The 14,643-nt window shown below is 43.0% G+C and overlaps 1 long non-coding RNA gene across 1 annotated transcript in view; it reads left to right on the top strand.

Moving 5' to 3' along the window:
* LOC130406297 (uncharacterized) overlaps positions 1-14,643 on the top strand; it is a 52,766-nt gene that overhangs the window by 30,045 nt on the left and 8,078 nt on the right. The window contains exon 2 of the long non-coding RNA XR_008904436.1: positions 8,755-8,875. This is a non-coding gene — a long non-coding RNA (uncharacterized LOC130406297). The remainder of the gene's footprint in view (positions 1-8,754; positions 8,876-14,643) is intronic.

Below are 14,643 nucleotides of genomic sequence, written 5' to 3'. Positions count from 1 at the left end.
TTAGTAAAACAGTTTGTGATTGGCCTTTCCCGGGCGTGGTCTGCTGGAAATCTGTCTGAACGTATGCCAGACTCTAAAACATGAGCTAACAGCTTCTTCCGGTAACCAGGCTACAATAGGACACTTGTAACCAAAGGTAACAGGCCTCACAATTCACTTTTAATGCCTTTCAAATAAAATATTATAGTTTCCAAAGGTTTCCTTCGCACAAAGGAAGTAAAAGCTAATTTATGTTTAAACAAAAGAAAAAGCCATCTGAATGTTTTTACTAGTTCAATGTATCAACAACACCAATACAGTTTACTACCATTGTAATGGGCTTTGTCCCAAAGGTTGTGCACACTGGGATGAGAGACATTGCCTCCATGCTAATTGTCCACAGCCTGTTTAATAATGGAACCCACAATGACGGGCCACACCTTCACCACCATAAAGAACCTTATCCCCGGTCGCTTGTGCCTGCAAACTTAACTTCTATATCCTATCTGTATTAGGTAAACTTGCTTGTGACTCCTTTGTGCTGTAACTAGGTCCTGCATAACTCATCTTGTCCTTATAGATATCTTTTCAGTATTTGTACTTTTGTAATACTTCTTATTGCATCTCTTTTAATTGCTTCTGTGACACTATTTGGGAGTCATAAAGTATCTCTCGTCTTACGTTATGGTATCTTCTAAAGTCTGCCAGACTTTACACTCCAGCTAGACCGATATAGTCAGACTCCCAACCCCTTCAAACTCTGGTTATTAAGGCCAAGACAGAGGCATACATCAGGCCTAAGACCTCCTTTTAGGCTTGTCTGCGAGGCTTGGCTTTTATGATCCAGCTGATTAAAAAGCCCTGCTCTCTTTCTTTTAGAGATGCATTTCTTCTTTCCTCCCTGGGTTGCAACCAGAGTAGCTAACTAATTGGACTGGGTGACAGGGCGAGATGAGAAGTAGTTTTTTTTTTCGGAGACTGTAATGCAATTAAGTTCTTGATTCCTCCCCCTGTCTGTTTTCTCATGTCCTCCTTTTATTTTGATCTACTTTGAGAGTGAAATGTGTTTTTGTAGGATTGTAATTATCACAGTGATGCATCAAAATGGCAGCATCTGTATCAGGAGACGGACCATATATTTGCTCAAGTTATGCTCTCAAACACGATACGCTAAGAATGAGAGACTCAACTTCATTCCTTGTGTACAATGTCTGTGCAGAAACACAATTCCTAGTTTTACATTTAATTAATGGGGCATTGCATTATGGAAGTAAATTTAAATGCTATGTTTTAATTCAATGTATTTTAACACAGAATCACAATTGTACAATTTATAGAAAAATGCAAATGCTAAATAATAAATAGATATAAAGAACATCTTTGATCACTAAAAGTAAAGAAAACAAATTGTGTGTATGTGTGCGTAAAACAACTTTTACATTAATGAGAAAGCTATTGGCTTTAAACAATTGTGTGTGTGTGTGTGTGTGTGTGTGTTTCGTGTTCACATATTGTTAATATAACCTCATTTATAAGCTGTCCCCTCTGAATCTTTAACTCCTCTGCTCTTTCTTATCCTTAGTTGGTTCCTTCACAAACTTTCTCTTGAAGCCCTTCCTTTCCTTTATGGTTAAGTGCCTCCAATACTGCTCGCAATCTGTGAATCTTCACACCCAAGTATACATCTCTATAAACGTGTGTATGCCAGTGTGAATGTGATAATGATGCTTCTTTATTTAAAGAAACATACATTTTAATAAATACCTATGCCTATTATCCGGTGTGGGTGTTGAAGTCATCCAACATTTTTTTTGCTGCACGCTTTGACTACCATTTTGTCTTTCATGTGTTTCTGAAATGAAACAAAGACATCTTAAGTGGCAGAATATCAATATAACAAACAAAACAACGCTTGAACAAACCCAATAAAGGAAGCAACATCATTCTGAGATCCTAATCTGAGGAGGAATGCTCCCATTGTGTGTTATTAAATTAATATTCAGGTGGACTTATGAAGTGTGCAGAAAGCCCAAAATATCTCCATTATGCGTTTCAATTCCCACAGTCCAGCACGTTCTATTTTCTGCATGCTATGGTTTTTTGTTTGTTACTCTCCTTGTTATTAATAAAGGTTGTCTTCCACAGGCTTTCTAGCCCAGTTTATTTTTGGAAATATTTCCTCATAGCTTCTTTCTAAGTGCGGAGTGGGACATTGTTTTTATGATTATGTTCATTTCAAGAAAAACAAAAGAACATTGTACAGGCTCTTTTGAAGCATCGTTTGCTTTGTTTGTGAGAAAATCTGACTAGTTTTCAGGGCCAGTAGTCTGGTTGTAATCGACCGATATTGTTGCTTCCGCAATCATGTTTTGATTTATTATTATATATCTAGAATAGCATGTTTGAGGGCCTGAAGACTATCGGTTTTTTAGGATGTTTTACTGGACGTACATAAAGAGACATTTCACTGTATAGGACAAAGTCAGTTCCTGCCAGCCAACGTTAAATTTAGGTCTGAATAAATACTCTAATCATCTCAGCTGTGTTGTGACAGAGAAAAACGGCATTGATTCGAATGACATACTTTCTTTAATATTTTGTCTTCTTAGCTGCCGATACGCCTAACTGTTCAATCGAGAGCTAATGATCCACGACAGCTATCAGTTCCAACAAAATTGTAAAATACCTGAGCACTAAGAGAAAAGAAGAGAGAGATGGACATGGTTGCACAATGCACATAGTGTTACACTGCGTGCCTTATTAGCAATGCCCACGGAAAGAAAGCCTAGTCATGTCTGACTGGGTTCCAACCCCATGTCCAAGGCCTTCCTGAAGGCACTGGTGAGCCGGATGCCCACTGTCTGTTCCTTAAGGACATGTTTCGAAAATAAATACAAAAGAAATGTCACTGTAAGTCTCTTTCGACCAACCTCAGGCCCATGCAGGGTGGCTTGTTATAGAGAGCCTGCTTCACCCCTTCCTCTGTCCCACAAGACACAATCATGGACTATGCACTTCATTTGTGTAATTAATGGCACAATGAAAACTGGATCCATTTATTATTACTCGTTGTTGACCAGTGTACATACTTTTGCGAAAAGAAGGTCCCATGGTGATATTGTCCAGCCTTTAGGAGGCCATGTCTAGGTGTGGGGCTTCTTATCTGCTGTAGAGAGCTTTTGGATATCTGGAAACGCTGGTGGAATGTGACGAAGGTATCACTCATCCTCCTTATGTTAGTAAATTGGGTTGTGATTTATTTATTTATTTTACCAATCTTTATCACCGGTAACCCCAAAATGATTGGCAGCCACTATGAAAACAAGCTGTGTCTGCCTCACTGTGACAGTGTTTCTTTTTCAGTTGACCGCACTCAGTTTTCAGTTGACATCCAGACACTGACAGTTTCATCGCTACGGAAACATGGAATTAACAGGACGCGCTCATAGAAGTAACACTCGCAACCGGGGGATAATAGAGTGCGACACAGGGAAGGGTGATGAGGGAAACACAAGCAAACACCAATCAGGTCATATTTCAGTAGCAGTAACAAGTTCCTCTGTATATCCAGCGGTAGGCTCGCTCGCTCAAACTGCCACTTAAGGTTCATCCAGGGCAGAGAACGCGTCCGTTTTTCTGTTTGATTGATGTCGGTGGCGGCTGCGGCACTAATCCGCGGACGAGCTTGCGAAACCGAGTCAAAGATACACCTCAAGAGTCGGGTGGTGGGCGGGTGGGTGGGTGGTTGGGGCGCAGCGGGTAGTTCACACGTACATGCAAATCATACGTACACCTTGTCTGGGTGAAGACGATTTCAACGTTTTCAAAGCGTTTCCCGTTCCTTGTTTTATTTTTTTCCGTCACCTTCTATATCCACGCCTTGCTTACTCCGGTGCCACGGTGTTTAATGACTTGTGATATGCACACATAAACACTTCCCTTGGTGAAGATCAACTCTATATACGGCTCTCGGAAATACAGGGACTAGTTCACCACACACGCTAACACTTTGATGCCATACTTTAAGTCTGTCACAACCCCAGCCCTGTGTGGATGTATGTATGTGTGTGTGTGTGTGTGTGTGTGTGTGTGTGTGTGTGTGTGTGTGTGTGTGTGTGTGTGTGTGTGTGTGTGTGTGTGTGTGTGTGTGTGTGTGTGTGTGTGTGTGTGTGTGTGTGTGTGTGTGTGTACGTGTGTGTGTGTGTGTGTATGGGGGGGGGGGGGGGGCGATCGTGCAACACACCCAGACACCCACATCAATGTACATCCACATATCAAGGCTATGTGTATGCACATTGTTTTGAATCAATGTTGTATATTGTGGCCATTGCCGTATATGACTTTCCTGAATACAAATTATTCCAGCGTCTGGTTGGGAGTCCAGCAACGCTGTGTTCTTTTAATAAGCAGGGACATAGAGAGTAAAGGTGGAAGAGAGACATACAGTTTAGAGGCACAATATATATGCAGAGAGAGAGAGAGAGAGAGAGAGAGAGAGAGAGAGAGAGAGAGAGAGAGAGAGAGAGAGAGAGAGAGAGAGAGAGAGAGAGAGAGAGAGAGAGAGAGAGAGAGAGAGAGAGAGAGAGAGAGAGAGAGAGAGAGAGAGAGAGAGAGAGTAGTAGTAGTATCCTATCTTCTATCGTTAAAACAGATGGATAGGAGAAATTGTTGGGGGTGGGGGGGGAGACTCTGGTAGCTGGTTTGGGGTGGGAATGAAATCTATACTGTAGAAGGTGTCAAAGGCCCAATCTGTACACGTCGTAACTGTAACATGTTCATCTTTGGAAAAAATAATAATGTTAAGGGGGGGGGGGGGGGGGGGGTGGGAGAGAAAGAGAGTAGGGAGAGTAGAGACTGAAGAGGGGAGGAGAGAGGGAGAGAGAGAGAAAAGGCAGAGAAAGATTGAGAGGAACAATACAGGTAAAAAGGAGAGAGAGAGAGAGGGAGAGAGAGAGGGGGAGAGAGAGAGAGAGGGAGTATGGGAGAGGGGGAGAGGGAGAGAGAGGGGGAGAGAGAGAGAGAGGGGGAGAGAGAGAGAGAGAGAGAGAGAGAGAGAGAGAGAGAGAGAGATGGCGAATCGTAGAGGCGTATAAAAAAGAGAGGGAACGAGGGAGCGAGCGGCTGAAGCGTGCGGTTGACTGGGGAGGATGGCAGTGTGAAGCCTACAGACAGAGCGGTGTTTGATGTGGGGCAGTCAGCTGGGAGGACCCCTGTCCGCCTCACTGCAAGCCCACTCTATTTGATCTCCACGGCGGACCGTAGACGCCTCGCAAAAATGATAAAACACTTACTGGAAGCACACAATAGATTTACCTCGACCCCCACCTGACAGACACGAAGCGAGACACACCTTCTGTATGATATCATGTTCAAGATTGAACGGCTTGTTTCATTTTCGTCTTTTCCTTTCTTTGAACCCTATTTTTTCCTGTTTCAAGGGGTTAAACGCAAAATGATTGTTTGGCACATTCGGTCAATCAGGCGACCATGCTTTCACCCACCGGTCTGTCCGTCAAATAACGGGGTTAACCAATCAAGCAGGCCTGGCGTCCACCTGCCAGCCAGCCAGTCAGTCAGACCAACCACCTACTTATCAGTCAAGACAGGCAGACTTTCCGCCTACACATCAGTCCGTCCCTCAACCCCTCAATCCACCATCCACCAACTTATCAGCCGGTCGCACATATCCACCTCCCTGTCAGTGTGTAAGTCCACCCGTCCACCCCCGCAGCCTGTCACTCATCTGGTCGGTCTAAACCCTGGGCCAACACAGGAGATGAAGGCAGAATAAGTGGAGGTGGCTCTAGGGTGAACTAATACTACAGCTGGATGATCGAAGTTCTGTGCATGTGTCAGCCCACCTCAGTGGGGCCGATGGCTCGGCCGCCGTGCACAAGTGTCCATGTAAGTGGCCGGAGAAAGACAATGCTAGAGCGCTTGAACGGCTAAAACCTAGTCCTGCGTGGGCCTCGTCGATATTGGCATGTGGGCAATAAGCGTGAGCAGAATAGAGCATGCATGTGCTCTCGCGGGCTATCTGTGCTATAAGTACGACAGCGGCGTACAGTAGCCCTTGAGCCTCCAACGCTGTTTTATGATACAAAGCCCCGCGGATGTATTTTAAGCTCTGAAGAGCAGAGTAAGCATGTTAGCTTTTAGCGGCGGCGGCGGCTCTTCAATACTGTAGGCGTTTACTGCAGCGAGGCTAATCAGATATCTGAAGCAAAAATAAACATTTACCCCTGAATGTGGAGACAAATCGTATTGCATGTCGGTGAACCTACGGGGAGCGGAGCCTCATTTAGCCTAATAGTCCAGTAAGCTGAGATTTTAGTGCATTTAAGAGGATAGAAAGGCAGCATTCGGAGCTGAATTTAGTGAGTCTAGTGTGGGGCAGCACCCTTTCAAAAGCAGCGTGATCCTGCCTGCTCCCTGCAAATCTTTTCTGCCACAGATCCACCTTGATGTTCAGCTGGGCCGTCAGTCTTCTGGCCTCGCAACGGGTCTAAATCAAGCTGCACATGGTTCAGCTTGGGGTTTATTTCTCGTTGCAAAAGGTCTGCTTTTGAGCAATTGAATGATCATGATCATTTGAACAGATACCCAAAAGCGGCTTGCAGTGAATTTTAGTTTTGTGGATAAATGTCAGTAAAGGTCCTTGTATTGCATGCTTTATATACTAAATAATATTCATAATATCTTGCTTAACATGAGTGCACAATATAAACCCTCTATACATTAATAATGTGGATATTTTCTCTCATCTGTTAATGTGAGGCAGGTTGTGCCAGTTTTACATTTAACCCCTCAGTAGCGGCTATTGTGTGTGTTGCTGGCTTGTGCCTGGGGATTAACATGGCTGAATGGACCATGTTATTCGCCAATGCCATGTATGCTAAAGGTTATTAATTGAGGTATCATCAATTGGATCTCAAGCCGATATCTAAGGCTAAAAAAAGAATCTCTCAATCTGGACAGCTTTCACTGCCAATTGTTTACTGGTTTAATATCCGTTCAAACAGCAGTGTTGGCCACAACTTGACAAAACCTCACTAATAACCCTCCTGTTTTAGAGGCTTGTAAGTCACACCTCTTTGCAATCTGGTAGACAGCAGGACGCACAATTGTCGCGTTTCCAATGTTTTTTGGATGGTACCAAACTTCTAAACGTATTAGTGTAGTAGAAAACCTGTATTTATATGGATGGCAGATTTAAAGAGCAGGTTGGCGTTAGGGTTATCCTTGAGCAATCATGCTCAAGGATGCCTAGCGCTGAACTACATACTGTATATAGGGTTTTGAACCCAGATCCTTTAAGTTGGGAGTCAACCACCCTTACTCTCTTGCCTACCTGATCATTCATAATCGTATTTCATACATAAGCAGGCGTGTCACCTAATCAAATATGTGTTGTGGTACTTAATGAATAAATACATAAGGAATGAATGAATACATGTATTGTCATTAGCATGATGAGGACAGCGGTAGACACGATGTTGATCTTTAAACCTCCAACCCCCAATGCACCACTGCATCATTGCAGCCATTTCGCACGTCAGAGGGATTAAATCCAGTAGACTACTTTAAAACAAGTTTAGCAAGTAAATAATACAGAGTGAGGGGGGAAGCCACACTCGTGGTGTGGTGGGGAGCAGTGTGGTTCGGGTCCCCCTTGTACCTCTGCTGAGTCACTCCATAGCCCCGGGGTTGTCTTCGGGGGGGAACCTGGGGTCAGAGTCTCTGAACTTCTAACCGAACGTAGAGGCTTAACCTGGGGTTCAGACGTGTCCTGCATGTTACCGGAGTGCAGAAGCAGTAGAGAGGGTGTAGAAAATACGGATGAATAAACACACCTCGAGCAGAGCACACTTGTAACAGTCTGACATTGATACTAGCAAGCTAGCTCATGTTCAGCCTAAATTGACCTGGGACTAATATGAGACCTGCATTTCGAATGGTTAATATTGTTGAGAATATTGGGATCAGGGGAATAGCTTAACAGAATACGGGGGAACAACATAACACGCTGGTAGCATAACTATGTTTTTTGGGGTCGACACACAAATCTTGTTCACCTGGGAAAAATGTGTCCCCTTCATGTGGGCTGCTTCAGAGTATATTGGTATTTGTGAGAATTTAGTATACTGATTGAATGTTGAAAATATTGATAACACATTTGTAGTGGAACAGTCTTCTGGGGACCAACATAACACACTGATAACATATCAGTCTCTTGGGGATTAACTTTGCTGATGCTGCCAATGTGACCAGCTTGTCGGATGGTTTAAATTGTCAGTGAGGTTTGGGGTGTGAAAATCTTGGTAACACACTTAAAAATAAAAAAATTGTTAGGACTGATATTTAAGTTTACATGGATACTTATCATTTCAAGATTTTAAAATATGGCATCTGTCTGTCATTGTTTTACACAGTGCAAAGCTGATTACGTTCTGAATGTTCAGAACAATTAAAAATGACATTGATTCATGACATTTTTAATGGTTCCAAACACCAGTGGTCAAATTCGATGGTAAAACTGATCATAGAACAATGAACATCATTATCATTTTACCCCTCATGTGGAATGAGGGTGGTTGAAGGTCCTTTATCCTCATGCAAGTGTGTGTGTGTGTGTGTGTGTGTGTGTGTGTGTGTGTGTGTGTGTGTGTGTGTGTGTGTGTGTGTGTGTGTGTGTGTGTGTGTGTGTGTGTGTGTGTGTGTGTGTGTGTGTGTGTGTCTGTGTGTGTGTGTCTTCCTCTTATCGTTAAATCCCAGGATCAGTTTTAATGAAGACCCAGATCCTCCACTGACCGTCTGGCTGAAGGGACTCCAAGAAGAAGCATGGGGTCGTCATGGAAACCTCTTCTCCTGCTTTCCTTAATCAGCTGCCTTTCAGGTAGGATGCTGCTTCAGATTTCAGGAGTGGTGGTGGTGGTGGTGGTTGTGGTGCAGGAGAAGTCACGGGGTAACCACAGTGTCTGCGATATGACACAGTGATATTGTACATTGTCACTAACGTAGCCTAACAAAGTTTAACCGCTGTGTCGGCTTTCCGACCGAACTTCAACAAAAACAGACGTGAAGAAAAGTTTAAAACAGTAACCTGACAGGTTGTCAGGTTACATTGTTAAAGCTACGGTAGCCAATTTAGAAACGCCGTCCAGTGTAACGCCAGCTAGCTTTAGAAATAGGTCTTCTTGTGGAAGACTCCTGTCATGCTCAATGAATGCACGGGCAGAGACACGCGCAGCTAGTAGAGACAGCCATCCAATCATATAATTCGGGCTGAATTAAAAGATTGGTTGGGTTTATTTCATGGCTGTATTCATATGCCTGTGACAGCCAAGAATACCAGATTTCTTATTTTTTCCAAGCACTTGAATTATTGGTTATATTGCCTACCCTAGGTTTAATTGGGTTACCATAGAGACACAATGGGTGCTTTTTTATTGCAGTTTGTGTTTTTTGGGCATTGAACCAGATAAAGGAGGACATATTTGTGTAGGACGTAATATATTGGGGATAATTCAGGTAGCTTTGGCATTTGCCTTCGGCTTTGACTGATTGCAGCGAAAAATTATAATGAACCGAACCACAAAGTATTTGTGTGAGTTCCGTGAGTAATATTTTTTTTTATGTTTTGTCAAAATGAACCAAAGCACAATGAACCAAGGTATCAACACTTTTAAGTGAACTGCAAACTTAGTGCTCAGTTTGAATGATCTAAGGACGAACACACAAGTAACAATCCTGTCTTTCAACCAGAAAGCCTTCAAGAGTACCAAGATCCCCTGTTCAGCTTAATGTTTGGTTCATAGTTCCCCGGTTTCCCCTTGAATCGGGATTAGGTTTGGTTTGTTAACAAGAACGTATCAAGTGGAAGGCTGCTCTTTCTGTTAGACTAGTCTGGGTTAAAATCAATCACTTAATCCTTAATTTCGTGTTATGGTGAATCAGGCTGGGTTGTCTAAACACTACATGCATGAAATTGCATGGGCACTAGCCCTGGCCACATGGTGTATGTTGCCTTTGAGCTTGGCCAATGCTCCATCCATGCACTTGTTACGGTTTAAACCAGCGTATGGAGCAATTTTGGCTGGTTTCTGTGGCCCGCAGCTATGGCTGAACCTCCAGTGAGTCAGAAACACACATTTGAATAAGAACACCTAAGGTTATTCCTTATTTTCTCCAAACCACTTTAATCTCTCTCCCGTCTTCTTAAAAGCACACAAAAATAGAAGCATAGACAAACAGACACATTAGTACATACATACCCTATTATGGGTGGTGTTAAGGTCCAGTCAGTGTTGAAAGGGATTGTGGATCCAACATATTGGTCAGCCTTTCGGCCTCTCTCCTGCAGCGTGGACGTCGTGTCCAATAGGGCTTTATTCATGCATTGTGACCACAAAACACAGTGATTATTCTGGGGCGCCTCTCAGATGCACGTCCCTCAAAAGTGAGGGAATAATATGGCGGAGAAGAGTCTGTTCAGGAGAGAGGGAGACAGCGTGGGCTGTGGAAAAGGGCTGTTCATTTCTGCATCTCACACAGTAATGGGAATGTATATATGGTGTATGTATGTGTCCAGATGAATAGAAAAGGCTGTGCTCAGCTGTGATGTTCTAGAGAAGGGGGCTGGCCAGATCTGAGGGTCATATGGGCGGTGCTCTGCCAGTGGATGAACACTCTCCATCTGTCACTTGGTCTGGATGACGGTTACGAGAACGAGAGAAAAAATACGCAAGATGTATGCGTCTTATGGTATTATTTCAGGGTATTATACAGCCTGTTCAAATCCCCCTACATATAAGTAATTCATGTAATGTGGTAGGACCAGATGTATGGACACCTTTATCCAAAGTTTCATGCAATACCACGTTCCAATACATTCAGTGGGAATCAAACCCTTCACCCTGTCGGCGCTGATGCCTCGCTCCTCCAGTCGAATGACAAACAAGTGCCTTTTTTTGAGTGTGAAACTGTTAAGATGCTTCAAAGTGTAATTATGAAAACGATCTACTCTGTCACATTTTAAATTAGATATCTTAATTACTGTTATCCTTGTTATTATTATAATCGCTTCCTGTTTGTCTTTCGTGACCTCCCTATTTTTTATATACTATGTTGGCAAGAAGAGCCTAGAGAACGTAGCTAAAGACACATTCTAAGGGCTTGTACTAGAAAGGGTGCTTAAGTGTTTGCGAGAGTGTTTTATGTCCCTTTAAGTCGTTGTGTGAGTTCCGTGAGTAAGTGGCTAATTTTAAAGCAGGGAATGCCTCATGTTGAAACTGGTTAGAATCTGAACAATGGGCAGATTGTGATTATCCTGAAGAAGAAAGCATTAGCACGAGCCTGTCTACCGTTTGCTATGCGGGCTCTAAATGTTATCTGATGTTTAAGTCAATTTAACTGGACTGAAAACAATTACCAAGCATTCTCTTTATTTATTTCATGACATCTTTCAAAACGTTAAACATTACTTCAATATGTCAGAATTCATGAAGCAATAGATAAGTTCCCACTTGGTTTGTCTGTTTTTATGAGATGGTTCATCTTAACATTAAATTACATCAGGGTTGTTTATGGCTGACATCATTTGTTTACCCTCTACAGTAATTTACCAACCCTCTACCGGATTTGAAACCCCCCTACTGCAATCCATCACAACTTGCATACAATATAAGGCTTTTCTGAGCAGCCATATAGAATTTTATGGGGATTGATTTTTCCTCTATTTATTATCTGCCCATTTTTCTATGAAGATGAATCCAGATAATTATCCTGTGACCTTGAATGTGTGGTCGTTCATTGGACTCGACTGAATTCACAGTGCAACCCCCCCCCCCCCCCCCCCCTCTCCCCGCCTAACAACACTTCGCCTTGAAATTATTTAATCTGAGTGCTTTTATTCAACTTTTTTTTATCACATCAAACATTACCATTATTTCTGTGTAAAATGACAAAAACAACACCAAATTAGGAATACTTAAAATAGTGACTCTTTATATACTGACACAGCGTCAGTTTATCCAGAGGTAATGCTATAGGAAATTGTGGGATAAGGTGTCGCACTCACTGTCACTGACACTATATCTCGGTATAAGCAATAATATTTGCGGTTTACTCAGATTTGATTGTAGGGGAATAGGCCAGGCAGTGTTTCAATGATGATGCAAACTTTGTTTTCTGACTTGTGTGTTGAAATTAAATAATGCATATTTAATGTCTTCAAAGATGATTTCCATCCAGTTCTTTTTTTTCCTAAAATGCTGTAAACTTTCACTCTTTTATTTTCTATACACATGAATATTGAGGGTAAAATGATAAAACCCATTGCCACATTATGCAGTCCACACACATGCATCCATGCAGTCATGTGTTTGAGTTCAAGGCATCAGTTACAAGCAATTCAACAGCTAACAAACGCATTTGCGCAGGATTCACATTCATCCATGAAATAAAATGCACCCTATATATCTGCTCTGCCCTGCAGGCAAACTAAAATCACGATATTATGCATGCGTCATCGCTTGGGATGCTCTTCACATATCTTGTTCTTCCTCAAAAAAGAGATCCCCCACTCTCCTCATTCATGGACGCTCTGCGAAGAACTGTTTTCCACATCAGCTTAATCTGAATGGAACCAGACGTGTCTCTGTGAATCTTCTGCCAAAACCCATTTTCTTGCTCTTTTGGTCAAACTAAGGCTGAAATTACTGCATCCTGTCAGCCTGCAGATGGAGCTTGCAATGGTGCTTCTGAGCAGAGAGCTCCTTTGGTCTGACCCTGTTAACAGAAGAAATAAAACATGTACAAGAAGAAGATTCTTACAAAGGTTTTTTTGTCTTTTGATTGGGTTTTTTGACACTGGTTGAAAAGGTTTCTGGGTTCAAACCTCAATGCAGGCTTGAAAAAGACATATCTGATTTCCCTGAAAGGTACTATGGACAAAGTGTAAAGTTAATAGAAAAATAACCTGAAGCAAGATAAGAGAATGGAGAATATCCCCCTATAGTGAAGCTTTGATGTGCAGATGATTACTGGCCTTTGTCACAGGTCACCTGGTTGATCCGTGTACTTCTGAGATTGGGTTCCCCCAGGTCAGACGTGGCTTGGCTCCACTCTATCCGTCCTGGTACTTAAACAAGGTCCAGGTAGTCGAGTGGTTCTTCTATTTGACTCCCTGCTGAAAGGTTCTGGGTTACAAACCGAAATGTCTGCATTGGATCGGAAATCAACTGGAAGTCCCTTTGGCTAAAGAAGAAGGGTGCAGTACTAGCATTCAAACACTTTGATTGGCGGTGCAGTATACCTTGTTCGAATATTTGTCTGGCCTCATGTCAAACATCTATGGGATGCTCTTCAGTCTCAGCTCTCATCATTATTCTCCGGTGCGATGATCTGATCAGAGGTCCCTCGTGGAGATTCAGTCGGTGAGATCATTAGACGACCCATTCAATTGATAGTACCTCTCTAAGAGGAGTAAGGAATAGGCATACTTCTTTTATTCTCACTTAACGCTTCCTAGAGGATTGGTAGACCCACAGAATGCAATTAAATTATCGTTATTTAAGTTAGTGTTCCCCCCCCCTTCCCGTAATATTAACATTATTACCTAGAAATTCAATCTTGAGTCCCGGTGATATAACGTAAGCCATCATGGAATGTTTCAGCGGGCCAATTGAAATTCAGTGGAATGGGTGAGTTTGTCAAGAGGTCTGAATGTCTGAATGCAAAAAACTGTCTTACATCAGTGATTCATGAAGTCGGTTTGGCCAAGGGCATAAGAGTCTTTACATACCGGGCACGGCCACTCACACACACACACACAGAAACACACACACACACACGCACACGCATGCGCACACGCATGCACAGGCCAAATAAATACTATAGAATAAATGTTTCCAACAAAAGATGCTTTGCACACCTTCTAGGAAATGTAAACAAAACGGAGTGGTCTTAGGGGCCCTTGTCAACAGCTGTAGGCTACTACTTGTGGATCTACTTCTACAGGTGGCAGATGTGAATAGCACACTTGCAACCTTCCTGTTAGTCACAGTACATGAGTTTCAACATAAGAGCTCAAACGTCGCTTTACATTTTGATACCTCTATTTCATTCTCATTGCTTATACGGTCCAGCACTTCTGCTGGGACCCATTTTTCTCACCCGCGATGAGTTATGATGAGTAAAATACATCGCACCTTATCTCAGATAAACTAACCAGAGCGGGAATTCTTTTTAATAAGCGCTGACACGCTTTAAACCGGGCTGTATCTCAAATTCCGACCCAGGTGTAATCGTCAGTCGAGACCCCCTCTCTCTGAGAAACCCCCCTCCGTCGTCGGAGCCCCTGACCTGGATCTGGCAGGCGCGGCCACGGAGAGATGATGAAACACTTTGTTACACCGCTGTGTTCACCCGAACAAAATACAACACAAAGTGGTGTGCGAGGCGCCTTCTGCAGCCGCCGCCGCCGCCGCAGCAGCAGCAGCCCGTTAAACGCATGTCTGCTCCTGTTGCAGTCTGGGTAAACAACGGCAACATCGAGGCCACTTCCCTCCTCTTCTTCCAAAGAAAACAAACCCCAGCCACCATCTGCTCTACTACCGACAGGCAGGCCTATATTTAGACAGGTTCACTTCTGTGATGATACAA

This window comes from Gadus chalcogrammus, chromosome 16 (assembly GCF_026213295.1).
Source record: "Gadus chalcogrammus isolate NIFS_2021 chromosome 16, NIFS_Gcha_1.0, whole genome shotgun sequence".
Lineage (NCBI taxonomy): Eukaryota > Metazoa > Chordata > Actinopteri > Gadiformes > Gadidae > Gadus > Gadus chalcogrammus.
The sequence above is the reverse complement of the archived record's forward strand: the minus strand, read 5'-3'. Positions and strand labels throughout refer to the sequence as shown.